The sequence below is a fragment of the Oryctolagus cuniculus genome, chromosome 21 (genome assembly GCF_051225735.1).
Source record: "Oryctolagus cuniculus isolate XC-2025 breed Fujian yellow rabbit chromosome 21, ASM5122573v1, whole genome shotgun sequence".
NCBI classification, from domain to species: Eukaryota; Metazoa; Chordata; class Mammalia; order Lagomorpha; family Leporidae; genus Oryctolagus; species Oryctolagus cuniculus.
In genome coordinates this window covers 38,509,801-38,527,385 of record NC_142887.1, presented here as the reverse complement: position 1 = coordinate 38,527,385, position 17,585 = coordinate 38,509,801, and the positions used below count along the sequence as shown (strand labels likewise).

General features: G+C 39.5%; 1 pseudogene; it reads right to left on the bottom strand.

Moving 5' to 3' along the window:
* Positions 1 to 1,010: 1,010 nt before the first annotated feature.
* LOC149119941 (U6 spliceosomal RNA) lies at positions 1,011 to 1,078 on the bottom strand (annotated as a pseudogene).
* Positions 1,079 to 17,585: the final 16,507 nt, after the last annotated feature.

Sequence of the window (17,585 nt, the reverse complement as noted above, 5' to 3'; positions counted from 1 at the left end):
GCCAGTATGTTTCCCAGCTGCTCCACTTCTTATACCCCTCTCTGGTATAGCCTGAGAAAAAAGTAGAAAATGGCCAAAGTCTTTGGGCCCCTGCACCTGCATAGAGACCTGGAAGAAGCTCCTGACACTTGGATTCAGATCAACAGAGCTCCGGCCATTGTGACCATTTGGGGAGTAAACCAGTGGATGGAAGACCTCTCTCTCTCTCTGCCTCTACCTCTCTGTAACTCTGCCTTTCAAATAAATATACTGCAAAAAAAAAAGAAGAAGTGTTAGCACTGATATAATAACAGACACATAGTTCAATGGAAAAGACTTGGTAGCATAGAAATAAACCCAAATTTCTACCAGCAACTCATATTTAACAAAGGAACTAAAATGAACTGGAGAAAGAAGAATCTCTTTCACAAGTGGTGCAGAGGAACTTGATTATCCATATGTAGAAGCCTGAAAAGAGACTCCAACATCTCTTACACTATGTGAAAGTGAACTCACAGTGAATTAAAATGTAATCATAAGACCCAAACCCAAGTACACATAGGGAAACTCTAAATATTGTCAACACACAATAGCTTTTGGGTAAGATTCCAATAGCAATAGTCACAAAAATAAAAACAGAGACATTTGAGTATATCCAACTAAGATACTTCTTCACAACAAAGTAAACATCAGAGTGTAGATACAATGAACAGATGGCAGGAAAAATTAAAACTCTGAATGTTTACAGATTTCCAGAACATTTACATGAATTGGAAAAACTCCAAAAAATACAGTGAAGAAACAGGCAAGGATCTGAATAGACATTTCTCAGAAGAAATGTACATGGTCAAAACATGTGAATATGCCCGATGTCACTAGCCATTATGTAAATATAAATCAGAACACCATATCAGTCTCCAACACCTGTGGGAGAATACAACACTCAGGTGTTTGTGTGTGCAGCAAGTGGGTTTAGAGGACCCTGTTCACCTCTGGAGAGCAGAGCCTACAGGGAGGTAAAGAAACCTTACTGCGCAGGGGCATGCTAATCTTCTCTGTATCATTCCAATTTTAGTATATGTGCTGCCAAAGCGAGCACATGTGCTGCCGAAGCGAGAAAGAGATGAAAAGAATTTATCTCAGCTAGCCACTAATATTCAAGAAACAAGGTCTTCAGGAAAGCCAACTCAACTGACATTTTCATGTCATTGTTAAATAAAGGAAAAATTATCTAGGTTCAGCAATACGTAGTTTATAAGAGAAAGACTACAGAGTAATTTCCTTGGCATAGAAATAACTTTGTTTGTTTTTTTTTTTTTTTTTTTTTTTTTTTTTTTTTTTTTTTTTTATCCATGAGGGCTTGCTATCACCACCACACACCCACATCCCATATACAAATGCCTGGCTTGAGTGGTAGCTTCTCTGCTTTGAGGCAAGTTTCTGCTAGTGTGCACCCTGGGAGGAGACGGAGGATGGCAGAAGTGCTTGGGTCCCTGCACCCAAATGGGACATCAGAATGAATTCCCAGTTCCTGGTTTTGGCTTGGTCAAGCTTTGGCTATTGCAAGTGTCTGGGGAGTGAAGCAGTGGTTCCCTCTTCCTGTCACTCTGCCTTTCAAATCAATAACTGTTGTTGGTAATGACTAATAATGATATTCACTGATTGTCAAATTTTGAATCTATTAATTATAGACAATTTCTCTTTGTATTTTTAAACTTTCATAATGTTCTGTAGCCAATTTCATCACTAGAAATAAAAACTTTTCCTCAAAAAAAAAAAAAAAAGAAACCTTACTGCTTTCCTAATGTGCTTATTAAGTTCTTGACCAGCGCCTGTTAGTCTTGCCACAAACTTTCTAGTCTTACTACTTTCCTTCTTCTTCTTCTTCTCTGTGACTTGTAAAATAGTATACATTCTATATACTGTGGATACTTTTGATTTATTTTATTCCTTCGGTCTCCTATGAAGTTCCTCCACAAAAGCACAGCCCTCAAAATATTCATTCATTTATGCAGTCTGCAGATTTCATGAGCTACTAAATTCCAAGTAGTATGTTAAAGGCAAGATCTGGGCCTAAGAGAAAAGTGGTCTAAATTCTGTGCCTAGAAGAGGATTTGGGACATAGTAGAACTTCAGTGAAGTGCTATGTGAATGACATGCACTCATTAAATGAGTAATCTAAAGCATACACTTCATTTAAGCAACACAGCAGCCCTACTCACCTCAGGTAGAGCAATTGAGAGGAATAATGTGAACAAAAATAAGACATCAATAAGTTGAATAATAACAGAGAAAAAACAAAATGAGATAGATGCCAACATTACTGAGCTATTTTTGAGGAATTAAATTGATAGAGGGGCTGGCATTGTGGCCAAGTGGGGAAAGCTGCAATCTGTGAGGCCAGCATAACATCTGAGTTCCACTTTGAGTTTAGGAATCTCCACTTCCAATTTAGCTCACTGCTAAACACCTGGGAAACCAGCAGAAGATGGACGAAGGACTCAGGTCCTTGCCACTCATGTGGGAGACTTGGATGAAGCTCCTGACTCCAGCATGCCCCAGGCTCAACTGTTGAAACTCTCTGGGGTGTGAGCCAGCAGATGAAAGCTATCTATGTCTTTCCCTCTCTCTCTAAATCCACCTTTCAAATAATAAAGATTTAATAAACAAATTAACTGATTTCAAAATACACAAAAACATGAACAATACTATATCATTTTTATGCCAAACTGATAAAAAATAACAAATGCTAGAGAGCACATGGGAAAAGAAAACCACCATATATGGTAGGTGAAAACACAAGTTAGTACAGATGTTATGCAGAACAGTATGGTCATTCCTTAAAAAGGATAAAAATTGGGGCTGGCGCTGTTGTGCAGTGAGTTAAAGCCCTGGCCTGAAGGGCCAGCATCCCATTTGGGTGCCAGTTCTAGTTCCAGCTGCTCTTCTTCCAATCCAGCTCTCTGCTATCTCCTGGGATAGCAGTAGAAGATGGCCCAAGTCCTTGGGCCCATGCACCCATGAGGGAGACCCAGAGGAAGCTCCTGTCTCCAGGTTTCAGAATGGCATAACTCTGGCCTTTGTAGTCATCTGTAGAGCGAACCAGCTAATGGAGGACCTCTCTGTGTCTCTACCTCTATTGTAACTCTTTCAAATAAATAACAAAAATTAAACTAAGATAAAAATTGACCTACCATGTGAGAGTTATCTTGCTCTTGGCTATATAGAATAAGGAAATTTTATTAGAAGGAAAGGAGGAGAGCATATCAAAGATACAGCAATTTTCCCATAACACAGCCACTATAACACAGTTCACTGCAGCCAGGATGTGAAACCAATCTAGCTGTCCATCAATGAAAAACAATGGACAGGGCAACCTCTTTTAGATACAAAAAAAGAACAAAATATTATTAAATTAATTGAAATAAGCCAGAAGCAGGAACACAAATGTCACCTGGTCCTTGTCGCATGTGGAAGTGAAAGAAAATAATGGATCTGAACACAGAACTGTGATTACTAGAGGCTGAGAAGGGAAGCAGCTAGGGATAGAGGGGGATTGGATAATAGGTATCAAAAATCAAAGAGGCAGAAAGAACTTCTGGTGTTCCATAATATAATGAGATGACTACATTCAACCATATTAGGTTCTGTGTAAAGAACTGAAGGAGAGGAGCTGGTAGTCTCAAATCATGGAGAAGAATTAGAAACTGTAGTTGCTTGGGGGCCAGCATTGTGGCACAGTGGGCTAACACCCTGGCCTGAAGCACCAGCATCCCCTGTGGGTACCAGTTCTAGTCCTGGCTGCTCCTCTTCTGATCCAACTCTCTGCTATGGCCTGGGAAAGCAGTAGAAGATGGCCCAAGTCCTTGGGTCCCTGCACCCAAGTGGGAGATCTGGAAGAAGCTCCTGGTTCCTGGAATCAGATTGGCAGAGCTCCGGCCATTGTGGCCATCTGGGGAGTGAACCGGCAGAGGAAGACCTCTCTCTCTCTCTGCTGCTACTTCTCTCTGTAACTCTGTCTTTCAAATAAATAACTCTTTAAAAACTTAATAAAACTGTAGTTGCTTAGCTTGATCACTTTTTACTGCATAAATGTGTGCAAATATTGCACTACACCCTGTAATAATGCATGACTAGGACACATTAATCACAAATTATTTCAATGAAATTTTAAAAATTAGAAGCATTTCTTTATATTAACAATGAACTATTTGAAAATGAAATTAGAGAAACATTTCCATGCATAGCAGCATAAGAACCAGGAACCAATGTCTTCAATGTTATCAGTGATGAATCAGATTCACAGCCCCCAGCACTCAGTTTTTGCCATATACTTTACCATGGCAATTGTGGGCATATAGTAGTAAATCAATGGACAGGAATCCTTTGTCTCTAAATCTGCTAAATAAATAAACAAGGAATTCATCAAAGAAAAAGAGATATCAATTTGGATGCCAGGCACAAAAACACATGCACTTGAGCTATCCTCCAGTTTGTGATGCCAACAAATCTTTCAGACATGTTACATTTTCAGAGACTTTTCTGTAATCTTGCTAAGCTTTCTGGAAATCTGCCTTATAGCAAAGGGTTTCCCAATTCCATTACACTCATGATTTTTCTTTTGTGTGATATATTAGTTTACCATCTAGAGATAATTTATGGTACAAAACTTTTCTATGCATGCATGTTTTCTCATTTGTGAGTCTATTCATGGGAATTGAAGACTGATTTATAACAGAAATACATTTTCCAAATTCATTGCATAGACTTTTGTTCCTTATGAATTCTCTGAAGTCTGTTGATGTCTAATTTCTGGCTAAAGGTTTTATTGTATTTACAGCATGCAAAGACTATCACCTTTTGTGAATTCTGTGTCTATACAAGCCTGAAATAAAGAAAATGTTTTTGCACAATCAGTATACGCCTAAGAAACCACCTGTGTCAATTCTCTGATGTACCATTGACTTCTGACTCTAATAATATTTATAAGCTTTCTCCTTTACATGAGTCTCTGTTGGATAGGATGTGATTTCCAGCAAAAGGTTTTGTCACAATACTTACATGAATTTTGGAGAAAAGCTCTTCCACATTCATTATATTGTTAAGGTCTCTCCCTTGTTCAAATTCCATGATGGATTATGAGGCATTACCTATGTGAAATGACTTTCTCACATTTATTTCATTCATTAGATATATATGTTGTGCATTCTGATATAAGGAGAGATTTGGGCAGAGCTTTCCAACACTCATTACACCCATAAGGTTTCTCTCCCACGTGAATTCCCTGTTGTCTTATGAGGTATGGCTTCTAATTAAAGGGATTTTACTTTCAAAGGAGTTTTTCCCTATATGAATTTGATGATGTACAATGAGGGCTGAATTATGGTAAAAGGCTCTGAGTCATTACATTCATAAAATTGCTCCCCATGAGAATTCTTTTATGTTTGATGAGGTCTGATTTGCACCACAAAGGCTATTCACATGTATTATATTCATGCATTTCTCCCCTTGGTGAATTCTCTAATATTTCATGAGATATAACTTGCACAAAAAGGTCAAGTAGAAAATTCCCTGTGTGGATACTCTGATATCTTATGAGTTATGAAGTACAGCAAAGAGGCTTTCCACCATCCTTCCATCCATAAAACCTACCTAAATTGAGCAACAAAGATATAGAAAACCTAAACACACACATAACCAGATGGAAATGATACCAGTAATAAAGACCATCACTACCAAGAAAACCCCAAAACTGGAAGGCTTCACTGCTGAATTCTAACAGACATTTAAAGCACTAACTGCAATTCTTCTCAAGTTATTCAAAACAATTGAGAGAGAGGCGATTCTCCCAAATTCTTTCTATGAAGCCAACATCACCTTCATTCCTAAACTTGAAAAAAGTGCAACAAAGAAAGTAATTATAGACCAATTTCCCTGATGAACATACATGCAAAGATCTGCAACAGAATTCTGGCCAATTGAATCCAACAATGCATCAGAAAGATCATCCACCCAGACCAAGTGGGATTTATCCTTGGTATGCAAGGATGGGACCAAAGGCTTTTCCACAGTCATTTCATTTATAAGCTTTCTCCATGGTGTGAAGGCTCTGATACTTTCTGAGGTTTGACTTCTCAGCAAAGGTTTTTCCACAGTCATTGCAATCATAAGGTTTCCCCCAGTACAAATTGTCTGATGCTTTGTGAGCTTTGATTTCTCAGCAAAGGCTTTTCCACAATGATTGCATTCATAAGGTTTCTCCCCTCTGTGAATTCTCTGATGATTTATGAGGTTTGCCTTCTGGCCAAAGGATTTTCCATAGTAATTGCATTCATAAGGTTTCTCACCTGTGTGAATTCTCTGATGATTTATGAGGTTTGCCTTCTGGCCAAAGGATTTTCCACAGTCATTACATTCAAAAGGTTTCTCACCTGTGTGAATTCTCTGATGATTTATGAGGTGTTTCTTCTGGCCAAAGAACTTCCCACAGTCATTAGATTTGTAAGATTTCAACCCTGTGTGAATTCTCTGATGTCTAATGAGATCTGACTTCTGGTGAGTGGTTTCCACACAATCATTACACACATGAGGGTTTTCCACAATATGAGTGCTGTGATGGAGGGTATTTAATACTGAATGAATTCCCACAAGGTTTACATGCATAGGATTTCTTCCCTATATTTGGTCTATGATTCAGTCTAACATGTGATTGGTAAATGACAGGTTCCACAGTCCCAATATACTTATAAATGTTCTCTCTTTTCAGGTGAATACAATCAGAATTCCACAGTCAGTCAGCTGGGAGGGGTGGATGAATCCGGAAACAGCTGGTTTCCTTGTACTAAAACAAGCGCCATATCACGAAGGACTCTTGCATTTCTTTTTCTTTTTTGCATTTTTCACATTTTCTTATTTATCATGGTTTGTAATAAATTTTCTGATGTGGGTTGTGGTTTTGAGGCTGGCTTAAGGAGTTCAGGGAACCAGAGGAATGGTCTTTTTCAATTAGGGCACAGCTGTTGTTTCTCTCCAATTCTGGCTTTCTGTAATTGCTTTGGGTGCCTCAGGCAATTTTTCATTTTGAGCGACTTTTTCCTAAATGCTTTGTTGGTCTGAGTTGGTTTTGCCTTTTTCCTTTTCAAATTGTGTATTCTGATGCAATACAAACAAGGGTTTAGAACGAGGATCCATCAGGAAATTGAAAAACAGAACATATTGGGTTTTCATGATTAGAAATCATAGGCAACATGACCAAGATGAGTTTTTGGGTTTTGGAAAATGACATAGAACCCTTCCACTGAGGGGCAGATATTAATTTCCTCCAAATCGAGAGTGAGTGCGATTTTCAGGTGAATTCAATCAGAATTCCACAGCCAGTCAGCTAGGAGGGGTGGATGAATCCGAGAACAGCTGGTTTCCTTGCAACTAAATCAAGCCCAATATCACAAAGGACTCTTGCATTTCTTTGGCTTCTTTCTCTTTTTTCTTTTTATCATGGTTTGTAATGAATTTTCTGATGTGAGCTTTGGTTTTGAGGCTGCAATATAGAGTTCAGTGCACAGGAGGAATGGTCTTTTTCAAACAGGGCATAGCTGTTGGCCTGCTTCAATTCTGGCTTGCTGTCATTGTTTTGGGTGCCTCAGCCGATTTGTGGTTTCTTGTGTGGCAATTTCCTAAATGTTTTCTGGGTCTGAGTTGGCTTTGCCTTCTTCATTCCCAAATTCTGTATTCTGACGCAACACAAACAAGAGTTTGGACAGAGTAGCCATTATGAAATAAAAAACATTACAAATGGGCATTTGAAGAATATAAATCTACAGGTAACACGACCAAGGTGAGTTTTTGTGTTTTGGAAAATCAAATGGAACACTTTGGCTGAGGTGACAGATATTAATTGCCTCCAAAATGAGTTTCACTATGATTTTCAGGTTAATTCAGACAGAATTCCACAGGCATCAGCTGGAGGTGTGGATGAATCCGGGAACATTCGGTTTTCTTGAGACTAAATCAAGTCCAATATCATCATGGATTCTTGCATTTTTTTGGCTTTTTTCTCATTTTTCTTATTTATCATGGTTTGTAATGAATTTTCTGATGTGAGCTTTGGTTTTGAGGCTGGCATATTGAGTTCAGGGCACAAGAGGAAGGTTCTTTTTCAATCAGGGCACAGCTGTTGGCTTGCTCCACTTCTGGCTTGCTATCATTGTTTTGGGTGCCTCAGCCGATTTGTGGTTTCTTGAGTGCCAATTTCCTAAATGTTTTCTGGGTCTGAGTCGGTTTTGCCTTCCTATTCCCAAATTTTGTATTCTGATGCAATACAAGCATGTTTTGGAGAGTAGCCATTATGAAAGAAAAAAAAAAACACAGCGCATTGCCATTTCAGGATTAGAAATCTACAGGCAACACAACCAAGATGAGTTTCTGTGTTTTGGAAAATGACATAGAACGCTTCTGCTGAGGGGACAGATTCTAATTCCCTCCAAAATGAGTGTGAGTGCGATTTTGAGGTGAATTCAATCAGAATTCCAGAGTCAGTCTGTGGAAGGGGGGGATGAATCTGGAAACAGCCAGTTTCTTTGTGTCTAAATCCAGCCAAATATCACAAAGGACTCTTGCATTTCTTTGGCTTTTTCACATTTCCCTTATTTATCATGGTTTGTAATGAATTTTCTGATGTGAGCTTTGGTTTTGAGGCTGCAATATAGAGTTCAGGGCACCAGAGGAATGGTCCTTTTCAAACAGGGCACAGCTGTTGGTGTGCTCCAATTCTGGCTATTGTCTTTGTTTTGGGTGCCTCAGCTGAAATTTGGTATCTTGAGTTTCACTGCAATTGTCAGGTTAATTCAGTCAGAATTCCACAGGCAGTCAGCTTTAGTGGTGGATGAATCTGGGAACAGCCGGTTTCCTTGCAACTAAATCAAACCCAATATCATTAGGGATTCTTGCATTTCTTTGGCTTCTTTCTCTTTTTTCTTTTTATCATGGTTTGTAATGAATTTTCTGATGTGAGCTTTGGTTTTGAGGCTGCAATATGGAGTTCAGGGCACAAGAGGATGGTTCTTTTTCAATCAGGGCACAGCTGTTGGCATGCTCCAATTCTGGCTTGCTGTCATTGTTTTGAGTGCCTCAGCCGATTTGTGGTTTCTTGTGTGGCAATTTCCCAAATGTTTTCAGGGTCTGAGTTGGCTTTGCCTTCTTCCTTCCCAAATTTTGTATTCTGATGCAATTTAAAGAAGACTTTGTACAGAATAGCCATTATGAAAGAAAAAACACAACAAATAGGCGTTTGAAGCTTAGAAATCTACAGGTAACATGACCAAGGTGAGTTTTTGTGTTTATGAAAATCAAATGGAACACTTTGGCTGAGGTGACAGATATTAATTGCCTCCAAACTGAGTTTCACTGTGATTTTCAGGTTAATTCAGTCAGAATTCCACAGGCTGTCAGCTGGAGGGGTGGATGTATCTGGGAACAGCCGGTTTCCTAGCGACTAAATCAAGCCCTATATCATTATGAATTCTTGCATTTTTTTTGCTTTTTTCTATTTTTTCTCATTTATCATGGTTTGTAATGAATTTTCTGATGTGAGCTTTGGTTTTGAGACTGCAATATAGAGTTCAGGGCACCGGAGGAATGGTCTTTTTCAAACAGGACACAGCTGTTGGTTTCCTCCAATTCTGGCTATTGTCTTTGTTTTGGGTGCCTCAGCTGAAATTTGGTTTCTTGAGTTTCACTGGGATTGTCAGGTTAATTCAGTCAGAATTCCACAGGCAGTCAGCTTTAGTGGTGGATGAATCTGGGAACAGCCGGTTTCCTTGCAACTAAATCAAGCCCTATATCATTATGGATTCTTGCATTTCTTTGGCTTTTTTCTCTTTTTTCTTATTTATCATGGTTTGTAATGAATTTTCTGATGTGAGCTTTGGTTTTGAGGCTGGCATATTGAGTTCAGGTCACAAGAGGATGGTTCTTTTTCAATCAGGGCACAGCTGTTGGCTTGCTCCACTTCTGGCTTGCTGTCATTGTTTTGGGTGCCTCAGGTGATTTATGGTTTCTTGTGTGGCAATTTCCTAAATGTTTTCGGGGTCTGAGTTGGTTTTGCCTTCTTCCTTCCCAAATTTTGTATTCTGATGCAATACAAGCAAGATTTTGGACAGAGTAGCCATTATGAAAGAAAAAAAAAAAACACAGCAAATTGACCTTTCAGGATTAGAAATCCATAGGCAACACAACCAAGGTGAGATTCTGTGTTTTGGAAAATGCCATGGAACGCTTCTGCTGAGCGGACAGATTCTAATTCCCTCCAAATGGAGTGTGAGAGCGATTTTGAGGTGAATTCAATCAGAATTCCAAAGTCAGTCTGTGGAAGGGGGGGATGAATCTGGAAACAGCCAGTTTCTTTGTGTCTAAATCCTGCCAAATATCACAAAGGACTCTTGCATTTCTTTGGCTTTTTCACATTTCCCTTATTTATCATGGTTTGTAATGAATTTTCTGATGTGAGCTTTGGTTTTGAGTCTGGCATATTGAGTTCAGGGCACAAGAGGAAGGTTCTTTTTCAATCAGGGCACAGCTGTTGGCTTGCTCCAATTCTGGCTTGCTGTCATTGTTTTGGATGCCTCAGCCGATTTCTGGTTTCTTGAGTGAAAATTTCCTAAATGTTTTCTGGTCTGAGTCGGTTTTGACTTCTTATTCCCAAATTTTGTATTCTGATGCAATGCAAAGAAGAGATTGTAAAGAATAGCCATTATGTGGAAGGGGAGAGGGAGTGGGAAAGGGGAGGGTTGTGGGTGGGAGGGACGGTATGGGGGGGAAGCCATTGTAATCCATAAGTCGTACTTTGGAAAATTATATACATTAAATAAAAGTTTAAAAAAAAAAAAAAAGAATAGCCATTATGAAATAAAAAACACAAAAAATAGGTGTTTGAAGCTTAGAAATCTACAGGTAACATGACCAAGGTGAGTTTTTTTGTTTATGAAAATAAAATGGAATACTTTGGCTGAGGTGACAGATATTAATTGCCTCCAAACTGAGTTTCACTGTGATTTTCAGGTTAATTCAGTCAGAATTCCACAGGCAGTCAGCTGGAGGGGTGGATGAATCCTGGAACAGCCGGTTTCCTAGCGACTAAATCAAGCCCTATATCATTATGGATTCTTGCATTTTTTTTGCTTTTTTCTCTTTTTTCTTATTTATCATGGTTTGTAATGAATTTTCTGATGTGAGCTTTGGTTTTGAGGCTGGCATATTGAGTTCAGGGCACAAGAGGAAGGTTCTTTTTCAATCAGGGCACAGCTGTTGGCTTGCTCCACTTCTGGCTTGCTGTCATTGTTTTGGGTGCCTCAGCTGATTTGTGGTTTCTTGTGTGGCAATTTCCTAAATGTTTTCGGGGTCTGAGTTGGTTTTGTCTTCTTCCTTCCCAAATTTTGTATTCTGATGCAATACAAGCAAGATTTTGGACAGAGTAGCCATTATGAAAGAAAAAAAAAAAAAAACACAGCAAATTGACCTTTCAGGATTAGAAATCCATAGGCAACACAACCAAGATGAGATTCTGTGTTTTGGAAAATGACATGGAACGCTTCTGCTGAGGGGACAGATTCTAATTCCCTCCAAATGGAGTGTGAGAGCGATTTTGAGGTGAATTCAATCAGAATTCCAAAGTCAGTCTGTGGAAGGGGGGGGATGAATCTGGAAACAGCCAGTTTCTTTGTGTCTAAATCCTGCCAAATATCACAAAGGACTCTTGCATTTCTTTGGCTTTTTCACATTTCCCTTATTTATCATGGTTTGTAATGAATTTTCTGATGTGAGCTTTGGTTTTGAGACTGCAATATAGAGTTCAGGGCACAAGAGGAAGGTTCTTTTTCAATCAGGGCACAGCTGTTGGCTTGTTCCACTTCTGGCTTGCTGTCATTGTTTTGGGTGCCTCAGCCGATTTGTGGTTTCTTGATTGCCAATTTCCTAAATGTTTTCTGGGTCTGAGTCGGTTTTGCCTTCTTATTCCCAAATTTTGTATTCTGATGCAATACAAGCAAGATTTTGGAGAGTAGCCATTATGAAAGAAAAAAAAAAAAAAACGCATTGCCCTTTCAGGATTAGAAATCTACAGGCAACACAACCAAGATGAGTTTCTGTGTTTTGGAAAATGACATAGAACGCTTCTGCTGAGGGGACAGATTCTAATTCCCACCCAAATGAGTGTGAGAGCGATTTTGAGGTGAATTCAATCAGAATTCCAAAGTCAGTCTGTGGAAGGGGGGGATGAATCTGGAAACAGCCAGTTTCTTTGTGTCTAAATCCAGCCAAATATCACAAAGGACTCTTGCATTTCTTTGGCTTTTTCACATTTCCCTTATTTATCATGGTTTGTAATGAATTTTCTGATGTGACCTTTGGTTTTCAGGCTGCAATATAGAGTTCAGGGCACCGGAGGAATGGTCTTTTTCAAACAGGGCACAGCTGTTGGCTTGCTCCAATTCTGGCTATTGTCTTTGTTTTGGGTGCCTCAGCTGAAATTTGGTTTCTTGAGTTTCACTGTGATTGTCAGGTTAATTCAGTCAGAATTCCACAGGCAGTCAGCTTTAGTGGTGGATGAATCTGGGAACAGCCGGTTTCCTTGCAACTAAATCAAGCCCTATATCATTATGGATTCTTGCATTTTTTTTCTCTTTTTTCTTATTTATCATGGTTTGTAATGAATTTTCTGATATGAGCTTTGGTTTTGAGGCTGGCATATTGAATTCAGGGCACAAGAGGATGGTTCTTTTTCAATCAGGGCACAGCTGTTGGCTTGCTCCAATTCTGGCTTGCTGTCATTGTTTTGAGTGCCTCAGCCGATTTGTGGTTTCTTGTGTGGCAATTTCCCAAATGTTTTCAGGGTCTGAGTTGGCTTTGCCTTCTTCCTTCCCAAATTTTGTATTCTGATGCAATGTAAAGAAGAGTTTGTACAGAATAGCCATTATGAAAGAAAAAACACAACAAATAGGCGTTTGAAGCTTAGAAATCTACAGGTAACATGACCAAGGTGAGTTTTTGTGTTTATGAAAATAAAATGGAACACTTTGGCTGAGATGATAGATATTAATGGCCTCCAAACTGAGTTTCACAGTGATTTTCAGGTTAATTCATTCAGAATTCCACAGGCAGTCAGCTGGAGGGGTGGATGAATCCGGGAACAGCCGGTTTCCTAGCAACTAAATCAAGCCTTTTATCATTATGGATTCTTGCATTTTTTTGGCTTTTTTCTCTTTTTTCTTATTTATCATGGTTTGTAATGAATTTTCTGATGTGAGCTTTGGTTTTGAGGCTGGCATATTGAGTTCAGGGCACAAGAGGAAGGTTCTTTTTCAATCAGGGCACAGCTGTTGGCTTGCTCCTCTTCTGGCTTGCTGTCATTGTTTTGGGTGCCTCAGCTGATTTGTGGTTTCTTGTGTGGCAATTTCCTAAATGTTTTCTGGGTCTGAGTTGGTTTTGCCTTCTGCCTTCCCAAATTTTGTATTCTGATGCAATACAAGCAAGATTTTGGACAGAGTAGCCATTATGAAAGAAAAAAAAAAAACACAGCAAATTTACCATTCAGGATTAGAAATCCATAGGCAACACAACCAAGATGAGATTCTGTGTTTTGGAAAATGACATGGAACGCTTCTGCTGAGGTGACAGATTCTAATTCCCTCCAAATGGAGTGTGAGAGCGATCTTGAGGTGAATTCGATCAGAATTCCAAAGTCAGTCTGTGGAAGGGGGGGATGAATCTGGAAACAGCCACTTTCTTTGTGTCTAAATCCTGCCAAATATCACAAAGGAGTCTTGCATTTCTTTGGCTTTTTCACATTTCCCTTATTTATCATGGTTTGTAATGAATTTTCTGATGTGAGCTTTGGTTTTGAGGCTGGCATATTGAGTTCAGGGCACAAGAGGAAGGTTCTTTTTCAATCAGGGCACAGCTGTTGGCTTGCTCCACTTCTGGCTTGCTGTCATTGTTTTGGGTGCCTCAGCTGATTTGTGGTTTCTTGTGTGGCAATTTCCTAAATGTTTTTGGGGTCTGAGTTGGTTTTGCCTTCTGCCTTCCCAAATTTTGTATTCTGATGCAATACAAGCAAGATTTTGGACAGAGTAGCCATTATGAAAGAAAAAAAAAAAAAACACAGCAAATTGACCTTTCAGGATTAGAAATCCATAGGCAACACAACCAAGGTGAGATTCTGTGTTTTGGAAAATGACATGGAACGCTTCTGCTGAGGGGACAGATTCTAATTCCCTCCAAATGGAGTGTGAGAGCGATCTTGAGGTGAATTCAATCAGAATTCCAAAGTCAGTCTGTGGAAGGGGGGGATGAATCTGGAAACAGCCAGTTTCTTTGTGTCTAAATCCTGCCAAATATCACAAAGGACTCTTGCATTTCTTTGGCTTTTTTCTTTTTTTCTTATTTATCATGGTTTGTAATGAATTTTCTGATGTGAGCTTTGGTTTTGAGGCTGGCATATTGAGTTCAGGGCACAAGAGGAAGGTTCTTTTTCAATCAGGGCACAGCTGTTGGCTTGCTCCACTTCTGGCTTGCTGTCATTGTTTTGGGTGCCTCAGCTGATTTGTGGTTTCTTGTGTGGCAATTTCCTAAATGTTTTCTGTGTCTGAGTTGGTTTTGCCTTCTTCTTTCCCAAATTTTGTATTCTGATGCAATACAAGCAAGATTTTGGACAGAGTAGCCATTATGAAAGAAAAAAAAAAAACACAGCAAATTGACCTTTCAGGATTAGAAATCCATAGGCAACACAACCAAGGTGAGATTCTGTGTTTTGGAAAATGACATGGAACGCTTCTGCTGAGGGGACAGATTCTAATTCCCTCCAAATGGAGTGTGAGAGCGATCTTGAGGTGAATTCAATCAGAATTCCAAAGTCAGTCTGTGGAAGGGGGGGATGAATCTGGAAACAGCCAGTTTCTTGTGTCTAAATCCTGCCAAATATCACAAAGGACTCTTGCATTTCTTTGGCTTTTTTCTTTTTTTCTTATTTATCATGGTTTGTAATGAATTTTCTGATGTGAGCTTTGGTTTTGAGGCTGGCATATTGAGTTCAGGGCACAAGAGGAAGGTTCTTTTTCAATCAGGGCACAGCTGTTGGCTTGCTCCACTTCTGGCTTGCTGTCATTGTTTTGGGTGCCTCAGCTGATTTGTGGTTTCTTGTGTGGCAATTTCCTAAATGTTTTCGGGGTCTGAGTTGGTTTTGTCTTCTTCCTTCCCAAATTTTGTATTCTGATGCAATACAAGCAAGATTTTGGAGAGTAGCCATTATGAAAGAAAGAAAAAAAAAAAAACACAGCGCATTGCCCTTTCAGGATTAGAAATCTACAGGCAACACAACCAAGATGAGTTTCTGTGTTTTGGAAAATGACATAGAACGCTTCTGCTGAGGGGACAGATTCTAATTCCCTCCCAAATGAGTGTGAGTGCGATTTTGAGGTGAATTCAATCAGAATTCCAAAGTCAGTCTGTGGAAGGGGGGGATGAATCTGGAAACAGCCACTTTCTTTGTGTCTAAATCCAGCCAAATATCACAAAGGACTCTTGCATTTCTTTGGCTTTTTCACATTTCCCTTATTTATCATGGTTTGTAATGAATTTTCTGATGTGAGCTTTGGTTTTGAGACTGCAATATAGAGTTCAGGGCACCTGAGGAATGGTCTTTTTCAAACAGGGCACAGCTGTTGGTGTGCTCCAATTCTGGCTATTGTCTTTGTTTTGGGTGCCTCAGCTGAAATTTGGTTTCTTGAGTTTCACTGCGATTGTCAGGTTAATTTAGTCAGAATTCCACAGGCAGTCAGCTTTAGTGGTGGATGAATCTGGGAACAGCCGGTTTCCTTGCAACTAAATCAAACCCAATATCATTATGGATTCTTGCATTTTTTTGGCTTTTTTCTCTTTTTTCATATTTATCATGGTTTGTAATGAATTTTCTGATGTGAGCTTTGGTTTTGAGGCTGCAATATGGAGTTCAGGGCACAAGAGGAAGGTTGTTTTTCAATCAGGGCACAGCTGTTGGCTTGCTCCACTTCTGGCTTGCTGTCATTGTTTTGAGTGCCTCAGCCGATTTGTGGTTTCTTGTGTGGCAATTTCCCAAATGTTTTCAGGGTCTGAGTTGGCTTTGCCTTCTTCCTTCCCAAATTTTGTATTCTGATGCAATGCAAAGAAGAGTTTGTACAGAATAGCCATTATGAAAGAAAAAACACAACAAATAGGCGTTTGAAGCTTATAAATCTACAGGTAACATGACCAAGGTGAGTTTTTGTGTTTATGAAAATCAAATGGAACACTTTGGCTGAGGTGACAGATATTAATTGCCTCCAAACTGAGTTTCACTGTGATTTTCAGGTTAATTCAGTCAGAATTCCACAGGCTGTCAGCTGGAGGGGTGGATGAATCCGGGAACAGCCGGTTTCCTAGCGACTAAATCAAGCCCTATATCATTATGGATTCTTGCATTTTTTTGGCTTTTTTCTCTTTTTTCTTATTTATCATGGCTTGTAATGAATTTTCTGATGTGAGCTTTGGTTTTGAGGCTGGCATATTGAGTTCAGGGCACAAGAGGAAGGTTCTTTTTCAATCAGGGCACAGCTGTTGGCTTGCTCCACTTCTGGCTTGCTGTCATTGTTTTGGGTGCCTCAGCTGATTTGTGGTTTCTTGTGTGGCAATTTCCTAAATGTTTTTGGGGTCTGAGTTGGTTTTGCCTTCTTCCTTCCCAATTTTTGTTTTCTGATGCAATACAAGCAAGATTTTGGACAGAGTAGCCATTATGAAAGAAAAAAAAAATACAGCAAATTGACCTTTCAGGATTAGAAATCTATAGGCAACACAACCAAGGTGAGATTCTGTGTTTTGGAAAATGACATGGAACGCTTCTGCTGAGGTGACAGATTCTAATGCCCTCCAAATGGAGTGTGAGAGCGATTTTGAGGTGAATTCAATCAGAATTCCAAAGTCGGTCTGTGGAAGGGGGGGATGAATCTGGAAACAGCCACTTTCTTTGTGTCTAAATCCTGCCAAATATCACAAAGGACTCTTGCATTTCTTTGGCTTTTTTCTTTTTTTCTTATTTATCATGGTTTGTAATGAATTTTCTGATGTGAGCTTTGGTTTTGAGGCTGGCATATTGAGTTCAGGGCACAAGAGGAAGGTTCTTTTTCAATCAGGGCACAGCTGTTGGCTTGCTCCAATTCTGGCTTGCTGTCATTGTTTTGGGTGCCTCAGCCGATTTGTGGTTTCTTGAGTGCCAATTTCCTAAATGTTTTCTGGGTCTGAGTCGGTTTTGCCTTCTTATTCCCAAATTTTGTATTCTGATGCAATACAAGCAAGATTTTGGAGAGTAGCCATTATGAAAGAAAGAAAAAAAAAAAGCGCATTGCCCTTTCAGGATTAGAAATCTACAGGCAACACGACCAAGATGAGTTTCTGTGTTTTGGAAAATGACATAGAACGCTTCTGCTGAGGGGACAGATTGTAATTCCCTCCAAATGGAGTGTGAGAGCGATTTTGAGGTGAATTCAATCAGATTTCCAAAGTCAGTCTGTGGAAGGGGGGAATGAATCTGGAAACAGCCAATTTCT